This window comes from Halichoerus grypus, chromosome 5 (assembly GCF_964656455.1).
Source record: "Halichoerus grypus chromosome 5, mHalGry1.hap1.1, whole genome shotgun sequence".
NCBI classification, from domain to species: domain Eukaryota; kingdom Metazoa; phylum Chordata; class Mammalia; order Carnivora; family Phocidae; genus Halichoerus; species Halichoerus grypus.
The window spans coordinates 172,799,868-172,824,388 of NC_135716.1; the positions used below are offsets into that span (position 1 = coordinate 172,799,868).

At 51.6% G+C, this 24,521-nt stretch overlaps 1 long non-coding RNA gene across 6 annotated transcripts in view; it reads left to right on the plus strand.

The window, feature by feature from the left end:
• The first annotated feature begins 1,609 nt into the window (after positions 1–1,609).
• The window catches only part of LOC118550465 (uncharacterized), a 56,465-nt gene continuing 33,553 nt past the window's right edge, over positions 1,610–24,521 (plus strand). For 4 of the 6 annotated variants that reach the window (XR_004924568.2, XR_004924578.2, XR_004924577.2 and 1 more), the window contains exons 1-2: positions 1,610–1,857; positions 23,534–23,614. This is a non-coding gene — a long non-coding RNA (uncharacterized LOC118550465). Of the gene's footprint in view, positions 1,858–13,479; positions 13,511–23,533; positions 23,615–24,521 lie in introns of those variants that run through there. The other 2 variants (XR_004924569.2, XR_004924573.2) reach the window with 2 other exon arrangements.

Genomic DNA, 24,521 nt, shown 5'->3' on the forward strand with positions numbered 1-24,521 from the left:
TCTGGTGAGGCCATGTGGGCGGGCTGAGGGCAGCATTCCGGAACAGGGTGCCCCGGCAGCCTTTACCAGGCCCCTGCTTCTCAGAATGAGCTTCTGGGGACGGGTGGCATCGGCCTCCCTGGGAAGCTTGTTATAAATGCAGAGTCACAGGCCCTACCCCAGACCTGCTGACTCAGAACCCCGCATTTTAACAGGATCCCCAGACCTGAATATGTAAGTTCAAGAAACACTGTATGAAGCAGTGACCTCATAGGGTTTGTTGTGAGGATTCAAGGCGGTTAAGTTATAGTAAGCATTTAAAACGCGTGTAGCGTACAATAGATGCTATTAGTATTATTTGCACTGAGGTGTGTGGTGCTTGTTTGCTTATCTGGATACTTCTGTGCAAATACATGCACGCAGGGAGGAGGGCTGGCTACGAAATTGGCTGGATTCAGTGCAAAACGGAATGTGGGCCCCCTGTTAAAAAAAATCAACAGGAGACACAGCCTTCAACCGGGCTGGGGACGGGGTACCCTTCGGAGCTTGGGGCCCCCTGTGAACGCACAGGTGGCCCGAGGGAGCAGGCCCCTGGATGGATGTGCGGGTGAGTTCCGAGGCCTTGCTGATCCGCTGGTTTCCTTTCTACCGTGATTTGGCCCATTCTTGTGGATTTAGAGCCCAGCGAGGGAAGTCTGGGTGAGGAGTACAGGCTGAGAATGGGACTCCAGCGCCCCGATCTTCTGGGGTCGCCCCCAACCCCCGGAGCAGCATGTGCATGTGTGTCTGAGGCCGCCTGGGTGATCTGGGGGAATCGTGAGAACTCTCGGCTGAGAAATGTTCTCTCACGTCTGCACGCTGCGAAGAGAGTATGTTCCCCCATGAATCCTGGGCATCCGTTCTCAGGGAGCTCTGACTGCTCAGTAGAAGGGGTGTGAAATTTAATTTGCACTAATTACCCCGAAGTGGGGGGCGGGAAATGAGCTGGCTCCGCGCATGTTTGGCCTCTTCTTAGGTGCTAGGGTGGGGGTGGGGTGGGGGTGCTGGTACCATGGCAACCGCAGCTGCTGGGATTTGGGGGAGGTTGATGCGGGGAGGGGAGGCAGTGGTCGAGGCTGGGGCAGACCTGGGACCTTTGTCCCTGTGACTGTGGGGGTCCCGATGGGGGGAAAGGAGAGGGAGGGAGCCCCTCACCCTGCTACAGCTGGGTGAGGTCTTGTGGGGAGAAGGTCAGCAGCTCTATCCCAGGAGACAGAGGGGCTGTCCCAGTCTGGAGGGAGAGAACGGAGTTTCAACCATTCCGTGGGGGCAGGGGTGTCCCTCTCAAGTCCCCAGGGCTTGGGCTGAGCTGGAGGGCAGAAACCCAGAGGGGCAGCCGGCAGAGGGAGCACTGCAGGGGAAGGAGGGGCTCTGGAGCCAAGAAAAATGCCCTGCAGGTCTCCTCTTACTTCAGTCCCACGCCTTCCTCAGCCTCAACTCTCCCCCTCTGCCCCTCGTCCCCTCCCCCTTCCCGGCCACCTCCCTGCCTCCCTCCTCTCTCCCCACAGCCGCTCTCTCCTGCCACCACTAGAGGGCGCCGAGGCGCCGTGGTCGCCCTTGATTTATCTGCCTAGGACCGGCTGTGGCCGCCTGGATGGGGCGGGTGTGGAGGCCCCACAGCAACTGGGTCCTCAGAAGAGCTGGGCTGATTCTGCTCTGTTTGGAGCCTGGGGCAGGTCTGGGCTGTCCCTAGTGGCAGAGGCTGTCACCAGGACTTCTCCCTAACAACCTCAAGGGGAGGAGGTTTTGGAGGAGAGGGTGTTCCCTTGGGACCTGGAAGGAAGAAGCCTGGATTTCCATCCCAGCCGCCTTACTTCCTCCTGCTTGGCGTCACCTTGGGTAAGTCACATCACCTCTCCAAGCAGCAGGTTTTTTTTTTTTTTCTTTCTTTCTGTAAAACAGGGGCAACCCATTGCACCTCAGTTGTGAGAATAGGACAGAGTAAGTACAGGCACTCAAGTAGGAGCTTTCCTTTTACCTTAGTAGGTCAGAGACAATCTTAAGCATGGAGCCTGACGAGGGGCTCGATCTCATGACCCTGAGGTCATGACCTGAACTGAAGTCAAGAGTTGGACATTTAACTGACTGAGCCACCCAGGTGCCCCAATGATATTAATTTTTATGATCCATAAACATAGGATGTCTTGTGTTTAATTTAGATCTTTAATTTTTTCTTTTCTTTTAAAGATTTTATTTATTTGAGAGAGAGACAGAGCACGAGAGAGAGAGAGAGAGAGAGAGAGAGAGAGAGAGAGAGAGCACCAGCATAAGCCGGGGCGGGGGGAAGGGCAGAGGGAGAGGGAGAAGCAAGTTCCCTGCTGAGCAGGGAGGCTGACACAGGGCTCGATCCCAGGACCTCGGGATCATGACCTGAGCTGAAGGCAGACGCTTAATCGACTGAACCACTCAGGCACCCCTTTTCTCTTCTTTTTAAGCTTTTTAAAAAAGTTTTTATTTAAGTAATCTCTGCACCCAACGTGGGGCTTGACGTGACCACGAGATCAAGAGTCGCATCTTCTGACTGAGCCAGCCAGATGCCTCTAGGTGTTCTCTAATTTTTTTAGTAAGGTTTTGTGGTTTTCAAAGTATAAGTTTTGCACTTCTTTCGTCAAATTTATTCCTAAGTATTTTATTTTTTGATACTAACTAAATGGAACTGTTTTCTTAATTTCATTTTCTTTGCAAGTGTGTAAAAATACAATTGATTTTTGTATATTGATCTTGTATCCTGCAACCTTGCTCAACTTGTTTGTTAGCTCTTAATTTTTAGTGGATTGCTTAGAATTATCTGTATATATGATCATATCATCTGTAAATAGAGGCATTTTACCTCTTTCTTTCTTTTTCTTGCCTAAGTGCCCTGGCTAGGACCTCCAATACAATGTTGAATAGAAGTGGTGAGAGCGGATATCCTTGTCTTGTTCCCTATTAAATTAAATTGATTAATTAATTTAGGGGGGGTGGGGCAGAGGGAGAGAGAGCATCTTAACCAGGTTCCACGCTTGGCATGGAGCCCAACGTGCGGCTCGATCTCATGACCCCGAGATCATGACCTGAGCTGAAATCAAGAGTCACACACAACCGACTGAGCTACCCAGGCGCCCCTGTCTTGTTCCCAATTTTAGGAGAGCAATTCAGTATTTCACCATTAAGTATGATGTTAGCTGTGGATTTTTCAAAGATGCCCTTCATCGAGTTGAAGAAGTTCTCTTCTATTCCTAGTTTGTTGAGTGTTGTTGTTGTTTTTTTAATCATGAAAGGATGTTGGATTTTGTCAAATGCCTTTTCTGTATTTATTGAGGTAATCATGTGACTTTACAAAATCCTGTCGATATGGCGTATCACGTTAATTGATTTTCAGATGTTAAACCAACCTTGCATTCCTGGGCTACATCCCACTTGGTCATGGTGTATAATTCTTTTTATATATTGCTGGGTTTGGTTTGCTAGGATTTTACTGAGGATTTTGCATCTATATTCATAAAAGATATTGGTCTGTAATTTCTTGTGATGTCTTTTTCTGGTTTTGGTAGTAGAGTAATACTGGGATGGTCTTTATTTCTCCTTTTTTTTTTGAAAGATGGTTTTTCTGGATATAGGGTTCTTGGGGCAGTATTTTTCTTTAAGCACTTTGAATATGTTTTCCCATTGCCTTCTAGCCCCAGTGTTTCTGATGAGAAGTCAGCTCTTTTATTGAGTTCCCTTGTAAGTGATAATTTTTCTCTTGCTCTCTTGGAGATTTCCTCCTTATCTTTGGCTTTCAGCACTTTTGCTACTTTGAATTTATCCTTCTTGGAGTTTTTTGAACTTCCTAAATCTATAAAGTTTTTCATAATTTGGGACGTTTTCAGCCATTATTTGAATTTTTTTTTCTGCTCATTTCTTTGTCTCTTCTCTTTCTGATACTCCCATTATGCATGCATTAGTGAACTTAATAGGGTTCCCCACTTCCCTGAAGCTCATTTTCTTTTGTGCTTTTTTCTGTCTGTTCTTTAGATTGCATAATCTCTACCAATCTATCTTCAAGTTTGCTAATTATTTCTTCTGCCAGTTCCAATCAACTGGTGAGCCCCTGTAGTGAAATTTTCATTTCAATTATTGTACTTTTCAGCTCCAGAATTTCCATTAAAAAATAACTCTGTCTCTTTTTTAATGTTCTCTATTTGATGAGACATTGTCATCATACCTTCTTTTACTTCGTTAAGCATGACTTTCTCTAGTTATTTGAAAATATTTGTAATAGCTACTTAGAATTCTTTGTTAAATCTGACATTTGGTTACTCTCACAGGTAATTTGTTGCTTGTTTCTTTTCTTGTATGTGGGCCAAAATTTCTCATTTATATGCATAACTTGTAATTTTTTTTTGTTGGAAATTGAACGTCTTAAATAATATATGATAGCAATTCTGGTCTTCTCTGAGGATATAGTTTTTGAGATCATTGTTTGAGATTTGTTCTGACCCTAAGAGGACTCTTCTTATCTGTCTCCTTCCCTGGTTCTCTCTGATAAACTGGTCAGTTTATGATTTAGTTAAATGTCAAATGAACCCCCTGGTCTCCTCTTAATTGTTTTTCACTGCAATATTTATTGGTTTTGAGAGTGTCCTTAAGCTTTAACTTCCCCAGACTCTGTTGCAAATGAATTCAGTGCTTTTGAGACAAGTTTTGGAACTCTTAATTTATGGTCTCTCTCTCCCCTTGGGCAGGGTATCTGAGCCAGGGTTCTGGAACTGGGTATGGGGACAGTGGCACTCTTCTTTCTGAGTGACATTCCTCCTTTAGGAGCTGGGTAGTTGATGGAGTGGGGGCTGGCTGTGGTCTCTGGTCTTCTCAGTTTGCTTCTCCTGGCATGGAAACTCTGCTTTATGAGTGAGCCAGGATGAGGGTGATTGGGGCCCCAGCATGCCATACACAAGGCAGAGCCTCCATCCCACTGTGGGGGCTGGGAAGAAGAAGGGAGCCCCCATCTCTCAGCTGTACTCACCTAGACATAGCGTGTGCAACAGTAAGCTGAGGCAGGATGAGATAGACCGATATCCTGCCCTTCCTGGGAAGATACTGCAGGCCTCCAACCAGGAAGTGGGGGGAGAGAGAGCCCTGTGGTATTGGCTATGCCCATCTGGAGTGGAGTTTCCATAATGCTGAGCTGAGAAGGCAGGGGAAGGAAGTGCATCATAGTTCAAATGCTGCACACTCTTGCTGTTCTTACAGAGTTTTATTAGGTTTTCTTGAATGGATGTTTCTTCATTTGCTGTATGCACTTAGGACCATTTCCACAGACTTTAAATGGTTGTTTTAAAATAATTTTCAGAGAAGATATTTGCAAATGACACTACAGATAAAGGGCTGGTATCCAAGATCTATAAAGAACTTCTCAAACTCAACACCCAAAAAACAAATAATCAAGTCAAAAAGTGGGCAGAAGATATGAAAAGACACTTCTCTGAAGAAGACCTACAAATGGTTAATAGACACATGAAAAAATGTTCATCATCATTAGCCATCAGGGAAATCCAAATCAAAACCACATTGAGATACCACCTTACACCAGTTAGAATGGCAAAAATGGACAGGGAAAGAAACAACAAATGTTGGAGAGGTTGTGGAGAAAGGGGAACCCTCTTAAACTGTTGGTGGGAATGCAAGTTGGTACAGCCACTTTGGAAAACAGCGTGGAGGTTCCTCAAAAATTAAAAAATAGAGCTACCCTATGACCCAGCAATTGCACTACTGGGTATTTACCCCAAAGACACAGATGTAGTGAAAAGAAGGGCCATATGCACCCCAATGTTCATAGCAGCAATGTCCGCAATAGCCAAACTGTGGAAAGAGCCGAGATGCCCTTCAACAGATGAATGGATAAAGAAGATGTGGTCCATATATACGATGGAATATTACTCAGCCATCAGAAAGGATGAATACCCAACTTTTACATCAACATGGATGGGACTGGAGGAGATTATGCTAAGTGAAATAAGTCAAGCAGAGAAAGTCAATTATCATATGGTTTCACTTATTTGTGGAACATAAGGAATAGCATGGAGGACATTAGGAGAAGGAAGGGAAAAATGGGGGGGGATTGGAGGGAGAGATGAACCATGAGAGACTATGGACTCTGAGAAACAAACAGGGTTTTAGAGGGGAGGGGGGAGGGGGGATTGGTTAGCCCAGTGATGGGTATTAAGGAGGGCATGTACTGCATGGAGTACTGGGTGTTATAAGAAAACAATGGATCGTGGATCACCACATCAAAAACCAATGATGTATTGTATGGTGACTAATATAACAATAAAATAAAAAAAATTTTTTTTCAGCAGTTTCACTGGGAAACAAATTTGCAGATCTCCTCACATTGCCATGTCAGAAGTGGAACTCTAGCTATCTGGCTGTACACTAAGGAAGTTGAGGATTTAGCTCTCTTTGCTCCCTCCCCCATTACTTTGCTCTTCTTGTTCTCCTATCCTCCCAATAATGCAATGACTTTCCCCCTTTTCTGTGCAAGTTTTTGGCCAATAGTGTGAATCTCCTCTCAAGATATTTGCATGCATCCATTTCCTATCAGTTTCATCTCCGAAGGAGTCTTCCAGAGCCTCTTGACCTGCTTCCTGTTGGGCTGGTTGCTTTCTGCACCTGGTGCACAGGTGTTATCCTGGGATCCTTTGCTATTAGCCTGGTGGATTCCTCCGACTCTCTCTTGTGTTGGATCTTCAGCTTCCTGTTATCGCCTGTCTTCTTTTCTCTTGGTTTGTTCCTTTGTTTTAGTAGAGCACATCCACCAGAAGCTCCTGGAAAAAGATCCATGGGATGTTAATGTTTTGAGACTTTGCACATCTGAACATGTCTTTCTTCTATCCTCATCCTTTGGCTAGTTTGGCTAGTCTAGGTAGAGAATTGCAGATTGGAAATTATTTTCCTACAAAACATTTGAAGGTTTTGCTCTGTTGCCTGTTCCAGAAGAAGGAAGCTGTTCTCATTCCTTACTTTTTCAATCTGGAATCTTAGAGGATCTTCTCTTAGGTCCCAAGATAGTGACATTTCATAATGATGTGCCTTGGTGTGGGTCTATGTTTATGTATTGTGCTGGGCCCTCTGTGAGTCCTTGAAATTTAGAAAGCTGTCTTTTGGATCTGTGAAATCTTCTTTATCTATTTTATTGACGATTCTTGCCCCTCCTACACGTTTTTCTATTCTTCCTAGAATTGTTATTATTTGAAGATGGAACTCCTGGACAAGTCTTCTAATTTTTTTTCCTTTTTTTTCTCTTATCTGTCACGTCTGGAAAAGCTAAACTTTATTTTCCAATTTTTCCTTTTTATTTTTGCTGTTATATTTTTAATTTCTAAAAGCTTTTTTAAATTTTATGCTGTGTCTCTTTTTTTAAAAATGAGAATCCTATTTTAATTTCACCTATGCACGTCTTATGATGATATTAAGACACGTTTTTTCACGTTGGTGTTTTCTGTTTGTTTTATTTTTATCTTTCAGGTTGAAGGCATTCTTCTGATGTCTGGCAAACCTTTGTTATCTGTGCATATTTAAAAATAGTAAAGTAGGAGCTGACTGGAAGCTCTGAGTACGTGGGTAGGTCTTGTGGGCTGTGGGCTTCTTTACAGGGTGAGCTGTCAGTGCTGTTTGGTTGGAAGACCTCCACTGTTGGTATCTCTAGGGTTTCTCGAGGTCTTTTCTCCTTGGTGCATCATGTTTCTCAGAAAAAGCTCTTCCAGTTGTCTGCCCAGAGGGTGTAAGTCTGGCTGCGGGTGTTCTGAGAGCAGAGTGATGGGAGATGGTTAGGGTCTTGACATCCAGCTTCTTCATATCCACAGAATCACCCTGTTATCAGTAGGGGACCATCCTGGGCACTGTGCCTGGTGTCCTTGAGTCTACAGGTGTCTGGGGGCTGGGATGATAACAGCTTCTTAAACAGCCTTTCAAAGAATTTTCTTTATTTGAACTGTTCTTTACCCCAGCTTCCAGAGGTACCTGATATGGTCAGTCCCTGAGTCTTTGGGGGAATTTTCTTTTTCCTGATTCTTTTTCCTCAATTGTCCATTTATTTTCCAGCTCCTAAACTTTTGTTGCTGTTGTTTCCTCCCCCATTCTCCCCATCTTGTGGGCTCAAACCTTCAAACATTTAAAGAAGCCCCTTTACTATTGTTTTAGCCCCTGAGGGGCGGGGTGGTGGTGGTGGTGGGAACCAAGGTGGTTGTTTGTGTTCAACCTGACATCTTTACATGGATGTTCTCGTGTCTCACTGCCTTCCCCATCCCAGTACATGGGGGCTTCCCCATCCCAGTACATGGGGGCTTCTCCATCCCAGTACATGGGGGCTCCATGCTTCCAGTGGCTGAGGTCAAAACTCTGCAGCCATCTTGGCTTTTCCCTTTCCCCTACATCCCACATCCAAGCTCTCAGCAAATCTCTTGAGCTCTGCGTCCCACGTATGTCCAGAACTCACCACCTCCACTGCTACCATCCAGAGCCAGGCCCCACTGACTCCCATTGGGCACTTCCATGCTGGCCTCTGTTTCTATCTTTGTGTTCCCTACTGTCTGTTGTCAGCACAGCAGCCTGCCCTGCCTGCCATATCCTGTCACTGTTCTTCCTGAAGCTCTCCTGTGGTTCCTGTTCCACCGAGAATAAGAGCCCAGATCTCAACAAAGGCCAATAAGACCCTATGTGATCAAGCCCCCCCCACACCTTCCAAGCCACACTGGCCACCTGGCCGTCTCACCACCTGCAAGCCAGCTCATGTTCTGGCTGTTCTTTTCGCCTGGAGCATTCTTTTCCTACATACCTGCGGGCCTCACACCCTCCCTGGCTTTCTTATCCCACTTCATCTTTCTCTGTAGCAACTCTTGAGACCGGACATATTTATATCTCCTTATTTAGTTATTTATAGCTTGTCTCCCCTCTCTACGATGGATGGTTTTGAGGGCAGGGATTTGGGCTCATTTTGTTCACTGCTGTATCCCCAGCACCTAGAACAGTGCTCAGCATATAGTACACGCTCGACAAGTCTGTGTTGCATGCATGCATGCATGAAGGAATGAATACTTGCTCAGCCCTAGCTCTGTTTCTGGGACTCACCTTGTTCCAGGCAGAGTTGTTAAGGAGCTCTGGGTCTATAGCACTCCCGTTCATTCATTCATTCATTCATCCCTTTATCCACCCATGCATTATTATTGTCTTTGTTGTGAGTGTTAATATTCTACAGCCAGAAAGTGGCAGTGGGGGTTTTGGTTTCAGCCTGGCTCCAAAAGCCCTGGCTCCTGGCCATGCTGCTCCTAAGGCTGGAGGAATAAGACTAACACCCAGTTTCTTGTCTTGGGGTAAGAAGTTGGAGCGGTGCCAACCCCCAGGCTGCCCATACCCATAAACTTCTCCCTGCTGGATGGGCAGGCCCTTGTGAGAATCCGGTAAGATCCAGCTCCAATGATGCCACCTCAGGGAAGCCTCCTAGGACTGCCCGGGGCAGAGTTAGCTGCTCCTTGCCTACTTTGTCAGAGCTGTGTACACCTGCTGTCAGGGTGAGCATCAGATTTCTTATAAATGGCTGCTACTCTCTGTCCACCCTCATCTGCAGGCTCTTCCAGGACCGACTGGGTCTTGTTTAGCTCAGTGTCCCAAGAGCCTGCAGCCTGGGAGGCACTAAAGGAGCCACTGAATGGAATAAATGATGCAGACTAGGGGTGTGATTAATATGGGGGCCGGGACTGGAAGTCAAACTCTGCCACTCACTAGCTCTGTGACCGTCTGGGCCTCAGTCCCCTTTTTTCTACAAAATGGGGAGAAAAATAGGCCCCCGTTCCACGAGGATTCAGCGAGTTAATGAAATCACTTTGCGTGTGATAGAAATTGCTGTTCTTATGAGCCAGGCATCCCTGGCCCCAGCCCACTGGCTCTGCACCCCACCAACAGCAGGTGCCTCCACCTGACTTCCTCCTGGTGCCTAGGGCAGCTTGGCTGAGTCCCTGGTCCCCCCAGCTTGGCCCTCTGCCACTTAAGGATTGGCCCGTCTACATGTGGTGTTGGCCTCCAAACAGCCTGGCCCTGGCACTTTGAGTCCTTACCTACTGGCCAAACTGGAGACAGTCATCACTGGGGTAACTGAGGCCTGTCCTGGTGGAGCACCAGGGCAGGGGGCAGCAGAGGAGGACTGGTGCCTGGGATGCCCACGGGACTGGAGCTGCTGCGGCAGAAAAGGCAGTCAAGGCTGCTGGGGCATGTATGTAAGGGAGAGGAAGAGGGCGTCTTTACTTCTGTTGTGTCTTTAAAAAAGCCAAAAAGAGTTTTTCTCTAATCAAGGCATGCAGATTTCAAATGCCAGTTTTCTTCGGCAGGTGAGTCCTACTAAGCTAGGATCCTTAAATTTTGAGGAGGAGACCCTACAATTCCTTTCTTGAAGCCTTGAGATATGGGGCTGGGGGTCCGGCGTGGGACTCTGTGACCTAATAGATGTTTCCAGTAGTACTTCTCTCCTGTGTTGTAATGAATTGTTAGATGCCCGACTTCCCTTCAAGAAGATGTCAGGGTCAGGGCTGTTCAACTTTGTACCCCTTTTATGTCCAGCACAACGCTTACCACGTCAGAATAATTACTAGAATTCTCTTTTAATGAGCATTCACACCAATCCTGAAGTAGGTTCTACTACTCTGCCCACTTCGGGATGAGGAAGCAGGTTCAGAGAGGGTAGGGGGCCCAGCCCGGTCACACACCTCCCCGCTGGAGGTGGCAAGGCTGAGATCCGACCCGTCCAAGGCCTGCCTCCCTGAACTGTTTCATCTGCCCTTTGCCATATGGAGCAAGACTTTGTTGAGCCCCTGGCAGTGATGGAGTGCGGTGGTGGGTGGATGGGTCACCAGTGAAGGGTTGGAGCGGTTACCCTCTGCTCGTGTCTCTCAAGGACAGGACAGGAGAGGGTGATCTGGGGCCAGCCCTTGGGATGATTGGGTTCAGACTTGGAGATCTCCCAGAGACACAGACGTCCTGGTGGGGACTTGAGCTGCCCGGGTTGTTTTCAGCCTCCTCTTTGGATGGTATAGACTCTGGTCTCCAAGACAAGGGCTTCTCCAGCCTCTGTCGGGGCCTTTCCCACAGTGGGGAAGTACCCTTTGCAGGGATGAATAACCCAGATTGTTAGGGAACCTCTTCTCTCCACACTTCCCTTCCTTGCTTGGCCCTTGTTTCTCCCCGGGGGGATCCTGTAGAATTAAGTGGAGTCGGCCTGATGCCCCTCTACACATTTGTTGGACAAATAATATAAAGATGCCAGTCTTGTCCTTGGGGAGTTTAATACGAGCTCAGATTTCCACCCCCCTCACCTAGTTTGCCCTGTTATTAGCACCTTACACGACTGTGGTGTATTTTGTCAAAGCTAAGAGACCAACATGGGCACATAACGATTCAGCCAACCCCAGACTTCCTTAGGGTTTCACCCGTTTTCCCACTGATGTCCTTTTCCTGTTCCAGGAATGCATGCTGCATCTGGCTGTCCTGTCTCCTTCGTGCCCTCTGGTCTGTGACACTCTCAGCCTTTCTTGCTTTCTGTGACCTTGAAAGGGTTGAGGAGTAATGGCCAGATCTCTTGTAAAATGCCCCTTTATTTGGGTTTGTCTGACGTTCTTCATGCGACGAGACTGAGGTTATGGGCTTTTGGGAAGCCTACTGCAGAGGCCAAGTAGCCTTCTTGTCCCATCACACTGGGGGTGCACGGCATCACTGGTGACGTGAACCTTGACCCTCAGGTGAAGGTGGCATTTGCCAGGTCTCCCCGCTATGAGGGGAAGGGGCTGACATTTAAGTGCCTGATGTGTACTGAACACGATCATGGGTGTTAGCTCATGTAATCCCCATGGAGGGACACTTGCTCACCCTGTCCATCTTAAGATGAAGAAATGGAGGCACAGAGTTAAAGTCACTTATGCAAGGTGAATCTTGATCCCAGCAACCTGGCTAGAGAGCCCATGTTTTAACCACTCCTCAGTGCATCTCAGCCGGTCTCAGCGCCCCCACTGGCTGCCTGCTGTGGGGATTCCTGCAATGGCCTCTTCTTGTTTCCCCTCTGAGCTCATCTCCTACCCCATATCCCTTGGCCACTCTGCTCCAGCCACACTGGCCTTGTTGCTTCAAGAACATGCCAGGCACACTCCTACCCCAGGGCCTTTGCACATGCTTCTCCTTTGTTCAGAATGCTCTGTTGTTACCCAGGTGGTTTGGCTGGCCTTTACTGAAAGGTTGTCTTGTCAGTGAGGCCTTACCTGGTCATACTTATTTATTTTTTAATTTTTATTTATTTATTTGGTGCAAAAAGCATGTTTTATTAAAACATGGGGACAGGACCCGTGGGCAGAAAGAGCTGCCTTCCCCAGTCATATTTAAATGCAACCCCCGCCTCCCAGCACTCCGTAGCCTCCACTTTAGTTTTTCTATAGCGCCTACTAGCATCTGATATGCTCTTTCTTTTACTTATCTATTGGTTGATTATCTAGCTCCCTCAACTGGAATGTACGCCCCACGAGGAGAGGTTTTGGTCTGTCTTGTTCATAGCTGTGTCTGCGGTGCCTGGAACAGTGCCTGGCTCAGAGGAGGTGCTCTGTGAACATCTGTGCATGAATGCCCCAAGCTTGCTGGTATCCAGGACTCCTCCATCATCATATCCTTGATGAGAAGGTCCAAAGAAAGAATCATGTGGCACATGATCAGGGACTTCCTGCAGGCTGACATGGATTCATGTACCAGCACCCTTGAACTGGGTCATTTGACTGTTTATGGATCTACTTAACCGTCCAGTCCCTTAGCCCTGACGTGTAAGCTCCAAGAAGAAAGGAGGTAGGTCTGATTTGTTTGCTCTTGTGAACCAAATATATTTAATGCATTGCCTTGTACACACTAAGTGCTCAATAGATGTTTGTTGGGGGAAAAAAAAACCAAATAAACATTGAAAAGAGCCAGCAGTGACTTAGTCTCCTCTAAAGTGATGGATAAACTATCTTGTTTTCTTATGGTGCAATTCCCACAGACTTTTTCTCAAGGGCAACACAGACAGGAGTGGGTAAACTTGGCCTTGGGAACATGCATTTAACAAAATTTCACACATACACACATACACTTGGATGATCGTGGTGGGGAAATCGCATCTGTTTACATACAAAGACCTTAGTGGCCTGAATGGTCTGAAAGGAAACCGGGTGATGTTCTCCAGGGGAAGCAGTGAAAACATTGTGCAATGGGACGTATTTGTACACAGATAGTTTGCTGTGATCAGAGGCTCTGGGGAAGCTGGAGTGAGGCTGTGAGTGGGGAGTACAAACGCAGAGAGGTTCCCCCCGCCTTCTCAGTGGAAAACCAGAGCTCCAGGCACCTTTAAGAAGTGAGATTTGTTTGGCGCCTACTGTATGCTAGGAGCTTTCCCCGGAAGCTCTCATTTCCTCCTCGCACCGGCCATCCCTTCTCTTCTGCAGCCGAGGAGGATGGGGAGGCACCTGGCGCCCAGGTAACGTGCCCGAGGCTACAGAGCTGGTCAGGGCAAGAGCGGGGCCAGGACCCCAGCCTGCCTGCCTTCTCCTGCCCACGCACCGTCTCCCCTCCCTCCCCGGCCTTCGCCTGAGCTGCCCTCCCCGCCCTTGGGGCCTGCTGTCCTGGAGGTGGAGGTAATCCAGCCCCGAGGCAGTGGGAGGGACTCGGTGACCTCTCAGACACCTCCCACGTGTCCTTCCTCCACCAGAGTCCCTTCCAGGTCCTTGACTCCTGGGCCAGGTGTGACAGGAGGGCCGCCGGGTGGGGGGGTGGGAGTGCCCTGTGGCCACAGGTAGGGGCAAGGGGGCCTGGGGAGGAGGGTGGGGAGAAGCCGGGGAGAGATGCTTTCTCCATTTTCGTGTGTCAGCCTCAGCTCTGGAAATGAAAAGCCTTTTAATTTCATCGTCTGCTCTTCTGGTTTTTCCTCTGTGATGGCTGACTGTGCCAGGAGGCCCTTGGCCACAGGATGCGGGTTTAACAAATCCAATAAAGCCTTCATTTGGCCGGCTGCTTGCTCCCGGGAGCTCCCCGGCCTGGGAGACATTGCCTCATGCTTCTCACCTGTGCGCCGCATGGGGCCAGGCGGGGACCCAGAGCAGGGTCGGTGAGTGGCCCTGAGCCCCGGAGGCTGGGGAGGTCCGCCCTGCCCACGAGGGGTGACTGACGGTGCCTGGGGCAGTGTCCTGTGACCTGAGTGCTGGTCTCAGCCTGGCCACCAGTTCTCCGTTGGAGCTCGGGCAATGCCTGGACCTGCTGGGTCTTAGCTTTTCTTCTGTAAAGTAGCAGGATTAGACGAGGTCAATGGGTTGATATTTTTTTAAGCAGTGAAACCCATTTTCCCCCAAGTGGAATGGGCTGTGGAGGTCTCACCTTGGATGGCTCTGGCTCTTGGTCACTATTGCCCTGAACTTGTTGTCTTTTGTAAGATGGCAGGCTTGTTTCTGCCTCAGGACCTTTACACTGGCTTTTCTTTTTGCATGAGTATCCTGCTCCTAGAATGATCTGTACATAGGTGGCCCTTGTTAATTCAGGAGTCAGCTCGGATGTTGCTTCCTCAGAGAGCCTTCTCTGACCGTCCTGGCTAATGACATTCTGCCCTGCACCACCCCTCCTGACCCCCCTCCTCCCACAGTCTTTGAGGCTCCTCCCTGCCCCCCATTCGGGTGCCACAGAACCCAGTTTGAAAACTAGTTGGACTTGTTTATGTCTACGGCTCCTTGCAGCTCTGACAATCCTCAGCCAGCTCTGTCCAAATGCTGTGGTACAGCCAAGCAGTGCTGGGGTTTCAGAGAAAGGTGAGGAGTGGCTCCAGTCGCTTCCAAGGAGGTGGCCCTTCAGCCGGTTTGGAGGTTTAGAGAGGTGCAGAGAGCCTTGGAGGAGGAAAGAGAGAAGAGGCCTGGGAGCCGGGGCTGGGCCTTCTCTAACAACAGCGAGCGAGCCAGCTGGGGGCGCAGAGGTTGGGACAGTAAATGGGAGCTACTGGATGTGTCCAGGCGTCCGGGGGCCTCGAATGCTCAGGTGAGGTGGCCGATGTGTGGGAGTGGTGCCGAGGCTCTGAGCAGGACAGTAGGATCCTCAGGGCCTTTCGAGTGAGCAGCGGAACCCAGGGGAGACGTGGAGGCTAGGAGGCAGGGAGATGGGAAGGTGGAGAGCCTGTAGGGCCTGGACTGTGGAGGAGCGGGTGGGGTGAGGGGTGGGGTTAAGGAAAGGGAATTAAGGGTGGAGATGACCAGAGGCGGAGAACGGTGTGGTGGGAAAGGAAGAGGGAACAGACTGAAGTAGTCTGGAGTTTCCAGCAGCTTGTGGGGAGGATGCTCTTGTTTAGGCATTGCTCTGGGTGACTGTGTTGGCAGGGGCCACCCCCACCCCAGGGCAGGAGGAAAAGCCTTCATAACTCAGCTGCCCCCCACCTCAGGCTGCCTGGGCAGAGAGGAGCGTTTGGGCCGCCCTCCAGCTTGGCCCCTCTTGGAAGGCCCAGGATTAATGTGCTGATGGTCACCCAGGGGCCTTGGCAGAGAGTAGGGATGACTCAGTATCGATTCATCCCTGCTGCAGACCACAGGGTACACCGTGGAAAGTGCTGGGAGCACTGGGCCGGGGGAGCTGCCTTTGACCGTGACAGCTGGCTGGCATGTGCCCACACATCTGGGGCTGTGTGCACTTCCTGCGTATGAGAACAAGGTCAATCTCCTCAACCCCTAGGCTCATCCCCAGACCCTCTTCTTTCTTCAGCAGGAGCCCTGAGTGCTCCACAGTCCTCCCGGTTCTGACAGAAAACCAGCTCCTGGGAAGAAGGAGATAAGAATTGAAGGGTATGTCCATCTAGGGGTGTGTTTTAGAGTTTGGTGGAGCTGCTTGCAGAACGGGCCCAGACAGCCAGAAACGAGGGGTATTCTTTTGATAGCTAGAGTGTGTTCTGGACTGTGGGGAAAGTATTCTGGAAATCAAGGACAGATTTTGGAATTCTAGGCTTGTTCTGGAACTCTGGGCTCTGGTTCAGAATCTCAGGGATGTTTGAGAAGCCTACGATGTATTCTGGAATTCCAAGGCAGATTTCTGAATCCTGGGGGCCCACTGGAGTCCTGGGCTTGTTCCTCATCACTCACCTTCTAGACCTGTCTTATCTGCTGTGATCTGCGGGGACACATGGTTATAGGGAAGCAGTTGCTATGACAACAGCAACCATGGGGTGTATCAACTCCCAGAATTTACTCTGAGCCTGTGACATTTTAGCTGGTGGAGAAGCGCAGTTAGCTCCCAAGAGCCTGATGAGCAGGGATTCCTGCCAACCCTGTCTGTGTGCCTCCCTTCCCCCCAACCTCAGATAACCTCCCGCTAGGCCCATGGATCTGGCTGCCTGACACTCCCTTGGGCAAATGAATATTCAAAGGCAGCCAAAAAGTGTATTCAAATCTTATAAACTTCCGCCTGCCTTGATCCATTTAAATGCATCAGTATCTTCTGTTTTGCCCCATTTATCTGGCAGGAAAATGAAGGGCGATTCCAGGAGCCCAGAATAAGTGCTTTTTCCCAAGTTGCTTTAATCTCGTAAGTGGGGTAAGAGAGGACTGGGGCTGGGCTCTTCACTCTGTAGATTGGGTCCCTCAGACAAGTCACACAGAACCCTAAAATCCTGGAATGCATCTGTTGAAACTGGGGTCTAGGGAGGGGAAGTGATAGCAGAGGCAGGCTGAAACCTGGCTCTCCTCCCTGGGGGCTCTGTTCTTCATCTACAGGGCTCAGCCCCTGCTGCCACCACCCCCCTACCCGAGCTACATGAGTAGGCTTTCTTGCCTGAGCCCCTGCTTCTGTCTCGAAAATCAGACTGTCATGTGTGGAAGACCCTTGAGAATCATCTGGGCTCTACAGGTGGGGAAACTGAGGCCCAGAGACATTCCTTCAGATGGTTGGTGGCAGAAAAGGGACCTGAATTTCAGGCTCCCAGTTCCCAGCCCAGAACCCTTGCTGTCATACTCACCTCTACCTCATATAACTCACCCATCTGTTCATCCGTCCATCCATCCATCCATCCATCCTGCACCCATCCACCATGTATCCATGCATCCATCCATTCAGCCATTCAGAAAGATATTAAGTACCTGCTGAATGCCCTGCACCACTGTGGGCTGAACATGATAGAAAGTTCATGGTTGGGTCACCTGGTCCCCCCGCCTCCCCATCCCCTGCCATTCATCTCCCCTTGGCCAAGCAGATGTTCTCCTATCCAGACCAACACATGCCCATCCTTGCCTCCACCCCACAGTGCCAACACCCCAAGCTCCTAGTTTCTGCCTTTTTGCTCATGACGTCCCCCTGTCTGGAATGCCCCCATAACTCACAATTTATTCAAACCCTACTCATCCTTATCCATCCTCCACAAAGCATTTCCTGGCCACCAAAGCCATCCGAGCTCTCCTTTCTCCCATGACCTTTGGAGTAGGAACTGCAGAGATGAGCCTCAATTTTCTGCTTTTTGGTTGTGTCCCACATTACCCCTTGGGAACAGGCCCCATGCTATTTGATTACTAACAGCACCATCGATACATTACATTATTACATTTGGGCAGTGCCGTCATGTAAAGAAAATGCCATGGGATGTGGAGTCAGACAAGGGGTTAGCTTTACAGATGAAATACTGTGTGGCCTTGAGCAAGTCACAGAACCTCTCTGAACCTCAGAAGTGTGCAATGCAGTTTTACAAGATGATGCCTTTGAATACTCTAAAGTGCTGAATAAACAGAAGTCTTCCTCATTTCAGGATCTGTTTCCCTCTGTGCTACTTGGGCTTGTAGGCTTGACTAATTATCCGTAGCTTGAGGCACAGGCACCCCCCTTTCCTATTCCTCACACCCCAGGAGGTGGGGAGGCTTCACTTCAGGGCAATTTCCCAAGAGGGGTATGGCTAGGCAAGCTTTTCTTTTAACTCTCTTCTCTCCAAGTAAGACCCAAGGCAGTGGCAGGGATGGGTGGAATTCTTTTCTCTCTGGAAGACGGGTTTCCTAATTGGTTGAGGGTGGCCTGGGGCCTGGCCAGGTCTTTGAGTATTTCCCAAGAGGACGTGGCTTCCTTGGAGACAGTCTCCTGTCTGGGAAAACAGAAGCACTTGGTGGCTTGGCTACCCCTCTATGCGCTCCCCACTTTCATCTTCACCCGGCTTCTCTTCCCTGATGGTGGCTTTAACACCCCGGGGGACCTGTGGGAGGAGGCTTATGCCCCGAGCACCTGTTTTTCTTTTATTTTTCCCCTGCTGGTGGATCTGTGATTTCCAGAGCTGAGATCTGTTCGCATCACAGTGGTTCCAGGAGAAAAACTCAAAACCCATCTACATAATACGTATCAACCTCCACCATGCATCTGCATGTGCCCACTGTCTATGCAGGCCCAGGGGCGCACACATGAAGGCACATATTCACACGGGGATGGGCGTGCTGGGGCCTCACACGCATGTTTGCCTCCCTGCGGGCGCGCAGCACGTGTCCACAACCCAAGCCTTTGTGCTCAGCTGCCTTCCCCACCCCTAGCAGGTGTCCATTCAGGTCTACCTAAGCGGGTAGATTTACACGTGCGCCAGCACTCGGTCCTGGGTGTGCATTCACGATGTGCACAGGCTTGCACACCTCCGTGCACCTGTCTAAAAATGCAGACCCCTGTGCGTCCATGTGCCAGAGAGAGAATCACCACAGCTTACAGTGAACACGCTAGGCCCCAGGCACTGTGAACTGGGGGTGTTAACTCCTTGAGCCCTTCCGACACACATGTACACAGATCTGTATTATTATCCCCATTTCACAGATGTGGAAACTGAGGCTCAGGGAGGTTCCATCCCTTGCCCAACTTCCCATAGCTAGGACGGCTGGGGTGTGGCTCAGAACCTGTGCTCGGAACCACTCGCTAACGTGGTAATACAAGGCCGTTTTTGTAGGCGCTGCAAGAATTAAGCCGGTCCCTCGCCTGGGCCTTTCCTTCTCCCGGGAGTGTGAGTGTAGGGAGGTTTTGCCCGTGGGTGTGAAGATGGGCTTTGGTGAGTTGTGCACACCTGCCCCAAGCTGCCCCCTTGGGAGCCGCCAGGAGCACCGTCTTCAGGGGGCCAGTGCCCCGTGGCTCCTGAGCCCAGCTCTCTGGAGCTGACCACCTTCTGCTGCGTTTTCTTTTCTCACGTCTCACGGATCCCAAGTGCCCGCTGAGCCCCACCGGGCGGTGCGAGGAGAACCAAGCCGCTGCCACAGTCCTGGCTCCTTCCCTGCAGTCACGCAGTTCTTAGGGCCCATGCTCCACCGCGCTCCCATCCCTACCCTCCTCTCCTCTTGTTGAGATCACTCTTGAGGACAGATGCCGTCCCCATCCTGGACCAGTTCTGATGGAGTTAGGGGCCCCCTCCCCTGAGCACCTGTGGTGTGGCTTGGGATCTCCCTGAGTCCTACTTTTGGCCCTGCTGCTTCTCTGCGGTGTGACCTCAGGCAAGTTTCTTAGCTGCTCTGAGCCTCAGCTTCCTCATCTGTAAAATGAGGAAAATAGTGACCCCTGCTGCAAGAGTTCATGGGAAGATTATTTGAGTTCACACGTGGGAAGGGCCAGAACTGCACGTAGCACTCCGCTGGGCCATCCCTGGCGCTGTGGCATTCGTCAGCCTCCCCAGGCAGGTCGCGAGCTCTCTAAAGGCAGGGACCACAACCTTTTTCTTCTTCCGTCCCAGGGCCTGGCTTGGTCCCTGGTGCCTCGGTGATGCTGCCTGGCATTGATTGGATGTCTGAATGAGGGAGTCCAGTCCTTTCCGGTGGGACCAGTTGTCCCCTTGAGTGGGATAAACCCCATCTCTGTCTTTGGGGGTGGGGTGAGGCTGCCTGCTCTCGCCAGGGATGCAAAGTAGGACAGGCCTCCCCAGGGGGGTTGCCGTGGTAACGGAAAGTTCTGCTCCGAGGCAGACACGCACAGGTTGGCTGGGAGGCATGGCGGTGTGGCTTGCCTAGAGTAAGGAGACAGGTTATTGAAATGGCTTTCGGGCCTCAGTGACTCATCTGTCAAACGGGGGCTAAGCTTCCAGCTCACGATTAGGGTCAGAGGTAAGGGGTCGTGGATGCCGGAGGCTGTTGGAAGCGGCAGAGGGCCGCCCAGTCTTGGCTGCTTTACTACTCTCTTCCCTAGCAGCAAGAAAGGGTCACAAGGGGAAGGACATTGTTTTACTCACTGCTGCACCCCCACCACGCAAAACAGTGCCTGACACATAGTAGCTGCTAATCAGTATTTGCTAACTGAAGAATTAGTCAGATAAGAAGGCGGGGACATCTCAAGGTCCTGGCCCAACCCCAGAACATCTAGAATTCTCCCAGGCCCTGATTCTGAGCTGTTAGAGACCCGACATTAGAGACCCCTTGATGCCATCTCTGAACTACCGCAGACCCCCACGGACCCCTGAGGACCACCTCGCCCCCAGGTGTGAACTCTGAGGGCAGGTGGGGGACTAGGGTGCCCCTGGCCTCGGGAGAATTGACCTAGCCTGGGAGTCTCAGACTTGGCTGAGGACAGAAGCTTGGGGTGTGGCTGGGGGTGTGGGGGTGGGAGGTGATCATGGTGGATGTAAAGAATACACGTTCCCAGGCCCCTTCCCAGTCCTACTCAATCAGACTCTCTGGTGTGTGACCTGGTGTTTGGGGGTGTAACAAGCTCCCCGGGGATTCTGGTGAGTGGCCAGGTTTGGGGACTTCTGCTCAGGGCACAGCCTCTTGTAGTTGGAGGGGCTTTAAGGGGTGTCCCCAGCCCACTTGGGGTCTGGTGCTTCTTGTACCCTTGGGGAGCCCGAGGTCCAGAGAAGGGCATGAGTAGGCCCGGTCCCAGCTCTGGCACTCCTTCGCCCTGTGGCCTGGGCAGTCTGCCTGGGCTCTCTACTTGCACTTCTTCTTCAACACTCCTGGCATCCGCCCGGCCCGGTCGACCGAGTGCGGAGTGCACGGCTCCCACCTGTGCCTCCTGGTCAAGACACAGAGCGGCGGGGGGGAGGAGCAGGTGCTGAGTTGGCAGCCCGGTCCTCCTTTTGGGCTTCTTGGGCAAGTGCTCTAACCTTTCTGACCTGAGAAATGGGCATAACATGGCCTATGTCATCGACAGCTGGGCTGGCGAGGCGGTCAAGAGTTCGAACGTCGCAGCCAGGGCGCACAGGTTTGATTCCCGGCTCCACGGGGGTTGACGGCTGTGCAACCCCACACATGACTTCACCTCTTTGGGCCTTCGCATCCTCCTCTGTGAAGGAGGGAGATGAATGCCAGCTTCCTGGAGGTCGTGGCGAGGATTCAGCGTGAGGGTGCCCCGTGAAGCACGAGGCAGGGGCTCAGCTACAAGGAATGCTCTTTGGGAGAAAGGCTGGAAGGTGGTGACTCACGTGTCCAGCGCGGTCCCCGCCCCAGCGCTAGGGAGAGGCTGGAGAATAGGCCGGAAGCTTTGCCTCCGTATCCCAAGGGCAGCCCAGGGCGGGGGCAGCGGAGGGGAGAGGTGTTTGTTTGAACAGCCAGCGATGCTGGGAGGCCCCTGGTGTCCGTCCATTAGCCAGTTCCTGCTGAGCTGGAGGGAGCGGGAGGCTGGGAGGTGATGAGCCGCGCAGCTGTGCCTACTTGGCTCCGCGGAAAAGCAGTTTCCAACTCGTTATCTTAATGTGTCCTCACAATAACCCTGGTAATGGTTAGCCCAGGGATCGGGCTTCCTGTTTCAGAGGGGCCATGAGAGCCCAGAGAGGTCATGGCCAAGGTCACGAGCAGCACAGCAGAGGCAGAGGCAGGGAGCCGGGAGGGTGACTATGTTTCAGAAGGATGTGACAGCCCTGGGGTCATCACTCCTGACTTCTGTCTTGCTCACCTGCTGCGGTCCGCCGTGCCCTGGAGCTCCACGTCTGAGTTCGAGTCCCGGATCTGCCACTTCCTAAACGTGCGCCTTGACTCCTGTAAGCCTGGGTTCTTCATCTGTCAGATGGGAGGAATAACAGGACCTATCCCACAGAGCTGTTTGGGGGAGTAGCCCAGTCCATGCAGAGCATGCGCCTGGCACAAGGGGGGCTCGCTATCTTGCGCATAGCTCTGCTGCTTCCAGATGAGATGTTCCCCTAAAGTCACATCACCTGGCTGGGCCTGTTTTTTTCATCTGCCAAATGGGCATTTATTTCGTGCCAGGCATTCATTATGTGAGTCGGGATGTCATTTAAAATGAGCGGTAACCAAGGAGGCCAATTTCTTTTAGCCGTATTTTCCAGATAAGGAAACCAAGATGCAGGGAAACAAATTGATGTGCGGTAATTTGGCTAATGACTGAGATAATCCAACTCGAACTCAGACCTGAGATTCTAGAGCCAATGGCCCCTAAATGTGTCCCCCCTTAGGTTTTCCTCCAGGGAATTCTTCAGGGCTGATACGCTTACCTGGGACTGTGGAGTCTGGGGGCTAGAGCCGGCTTGGAGGCTGGAGCAGCAAGATGCGGCCTCGGGTTGGAACTTAGCCCCACACCTCCACCGCCAGTGACCTCCCTCTGCACCCTGCCCCTGCATGGGCTCAGCTTCTACCTGGGGCTTCCCCCTCCCTGGGGCCAGGAGAAGGTTGGCAGGCCCCAGGCCATGGCAGGAAGGCCGTTAGCTGGCACTGGAGCCTGAGTGCTGGGAATGACCCTGTTTTCACACGGAGGCAGCTCACAGCCTCTCCCCACGCTAGAATCTGCTCCTGGAGCTCCCATTCTGGAATGAAGCAGCAGCAGATTATGTAACTCGGAGCAGGTTATGTAAGGATGTAGCAGGCCCTGGTGGGATTGGGGAACAGAGCAGCACCCCCTGCCCCTGCTCCCAGCCCCCCCCAGCAGAAGTCTCTGGGGCAGGACCAGGCTTTTGCCCCCACACTGCTCAGCTGCCCGCCCCGGGGCTGAGACCTGCAGCTAGGACTGGGCAGGAGAGGGGAGGGCGAGGCCACGGTGTGCAGCGGGACGGTGCCGGTCAGGGAGCCGGGAATCCGAGCTCAGGTCCCAGCTCTGTCATGAACTGGACAAGTCCTCTCCCCTCTCCGGGCCTCAGTTTCCTTTTCTGGAACACTGAGGAGAGGAGTGGCTTGGGAAAGCTCTAGGGGCCCTCGCAGTTCCAAGGGTGCTCTGTCTCTCTCACCTTGGAGGCAAGGCCTGGACTTCTAGGTTCTGATGTTCATGCGGTTGCCAGCTACCTGAGTGGGGCGCCGTCTCTCTCTGGGCCCCGAGTTGCCTGTGTGTCTCTAGGGAGATGGGCTCCCCTGTCAGCCTCCCCAGGTGACAGATGTGCCTGGACTTTTGGGGTTCCGGAGGTGGGCGGGAGAGTGGAGGCAGGACATTCCGCACCTTCCCTCTCCTTTGCTCCCTGATTGCGTCTCCTTGCAGAGAGCAGCCACACCAGAGAAATGACAGTCACAACGAAGACAGCTACCATCGCTCGGCCAGGCCTGGGCCTGTTAGCGCTCACAAGAGCCCCGTGAAGTATGTATGTACCTTTATTACCCCTGTTTTACAGATGGGGCTGAGGCTCAGAGGGGGCAGGCGACCTACCCCGGCTCACATAGCCGTCAGCGGCCATGCCAGGAGCTAAGTCCAGGTATGTCAGACGTTCGAGCCCGTGACCCTGTGAGTCAGCACGGAGCGGGCCGGCTTCCCTCTGGAGACCAGAGAGCTGGGTATGGCCAGATGGCATGAACAGCCCTGTTCTGTGGTCTAGGCTCTGAGGAATGTCCGTCCCCCTCACTAGCCACCCCCGGGCCTCTCTGGACTCCCCACCCCCCTTTGTTCCCTTTGTGCCACCCACGGTGGCCGCGGCAGCATCTGTGAGGTGGGCAGCGCAGGCTGTGTGGGTGGTCGGCGCGGAGGGTGCGCGGGCACTTGTATTTTTAAACCCCGGCTCTGGCCAGCCTCTGAAGTCAATTGAGACGGGGCCGAGGGGTTTCCTTTGGGCCCTGCTGACCCTGAGTGGGAGGGCTGGGGGCCATCACTGGCATCGGGGGGCACCCTGCTGGCGAGCGGGGGCTGTTACCAGCCCGGGAGAGGCTTGGAGCTGGCCGGGGTCTGTGCCCCTTGGAGCCTGGGAGCCCCAGGCAGCCTGAGCAAACACCATGGGGGCGAGGGGGCAGGTCGGAGGCTGGAAGGATGAGCCAGGGAGAGCAGGAGAGGAGGGAGGGGATGGAAAGAAGTTTGAAGGGGCTGCCGGATGTGGCTGAGAGGGTCCTTACAAAGCTGAGAGTCCAGCCCACTCACTCTGAGATGTCCCGAGGAGGAGAATGTCCAGGTCACACTGTGATTTGGAGGCAGAGTCAGAACTTGAACCCAGAGCACTTGATCCCCAAGCAAGAGCAATTTTGTTTTTGTTTTTGTTGTTTTGTTTTGTTTTTAAAGATTTTATTTATTTATGTGAGAAAGAGAGAATGAGAGAGAGAGAGCATGAGAGGGGGGAGGGTCAGAGGGAGAAGCAGACTCCCCGCTGAGCAGGGAGCCCGATGCGGGGCTCGATC